Source organism: Mus caroli, chromosome X (assembly GCF_900094665.2).
Source record: "Mus caroli chromosome X, CAROLI_EIJ_v1.1, whole genome shotgun sequence".
Classification (NCBI taxonomy): Eukaryota; Metazoa; Chordata; class Mammalia; order Rodentia; family Muridae; genus Mus; species Mus caroli.
In genome coordinates this window covers 50,780,664-50,782,201 of record NC_034589.1, presented here as the reverse complement: position 1 = coordinate 50,782,201, position 1,538 = coordinate 50,780,664, and the positions used below count along the sequence as shown (strand labels likewise).

Genomic DNA, 1,538 nt, shown 5'->3' with positions numbered 1-1,538 from the left:
CTTTTGAGTCCTTGTTAGTTGGTTCTGTGGGCCATATTCTCCTGGTGTGTTCTTGACCCCTCCGTTTCCTCTGATCCTTCCTTCTTTTCCTCTGCAGTACTCTCTGAACTCTTCCTAATGTTTGACTATGGGAATTTGCATCTCTCCATGTGTTGCGGATGAAGTCTCGGTGTTTGGTTTGATAACAATTCTGCTAAGCTCTGGACCCAGCAATTTTTTTTTTTCATTTTAAAAAATAGGACACAGTATTATATGGTCTCTTTCGAGAAAAAAAATATGTCATAGTTCTACTGAAATTGATTACTGGTGTTATGACTGTATTAAAACATCCTGCTCTTTCCCNTCTTGCAAGATGGTGGGTGAAAAGGCGCCTGATACAAAGGAGAAGAAACCTGCGGCCAAGAAGGTGGGCGGTGATGCTGCTGCCTCCAGTCCCCGGGCTGCCAAGCAGCCAAAAAGGTTCGCCCTAAGGTTAAAAAGCCCAAGAAGGCGAAGCCCCATTGCAGCCGAAACCCTGTCCTGGTGAGAGGAATTGGCAGTTACAAATGGAAATACTTGGCTGCCAAGACCAAGGTGGAGAAGAAGAAGAAAAAGGAGAAGGTCCTTGCTACTGTCACCAAAACAGTTGGTGGGGACAAGAACAGTGGCACCCGGCTGGTGAAGCTTCAAAAAATGTCTAGGTATTATCCCACCGAAGACGTGCCTCGGAAGCTGCTGAGCCATGGCGAGAAGCCCTTCAGCCAGCACACGAGAAGGCTATGCTCCAGTCTCACTCCCGGAACTGTCTTGATCATCCTCACTGGGTGCCACAGGGGCAAGAGGGTGGTTTTCCTGAAGCAGCTGGACAGTGGCTTGCTTCTTGTAACTGGACCTCTTGTCAACAACAGAGTTCCTCTGAGCAGAACACACCAGAAGTTTGTCATTGCCACCTCTACAAAAGTTGGTATCAGCAATGTTAAAATCCCCAAACACCTGACTGACACTTACTTCAAGAAGAAGCAGCTGTGCAAGCCCAGACATCAGGAGGGCGAGATCTTCGACTCGGAGAAGGAGAAATACGAGGTTACAGAGCAGCGAGAGGCTGATCAGAAAGCCGTGGACTTGCAGATTCTGCCAAAGATTAAAGCTGTTCCTCAGCTCCAGGGATACCTGCGATCTCAGTTTTCCCTGACAAACGGGATGTATCCTCACAAACTGGTCTTCTAAATTGTTAACCTAATTAAACAGCTTCATACGTTCAAAACAACAACAACAACAACAACAACAACAAAAACCCAAACATCCTAACAATGAATAATGTTGTTTTCCCATAAGTAAAAACGCTTGTCTGCCTATATATTTGTCTGGGTACATATGTGTTGTATGTATGTATGTATAGACAAAGGATACCATGGGTGTCATCATTCCTCAAGTGTGTCTACATTATTCTTGGAACTTAGTAGTTAGGTTATTTAGGCTGACTAATGAGCTCCAGGAATTTGCCTATTTTCTTTCTTTTTTATTTTTTTTTATTTATTTTTTTATTTTTTTTTAATTAG

General features: G+C 43.9%; 1 pseudogene; it reads left to right on the top strand.

The window, feature by feature from the left end:
* Positions 1-352: 352 nt before the first annotated feature.
* Positions 353-1,206, top strand: LOC110287438 (annotated as a pseudogene).
* The last annotated feature ends 332 nt before the right edge of the window (positions 1,207-1,538 follow it).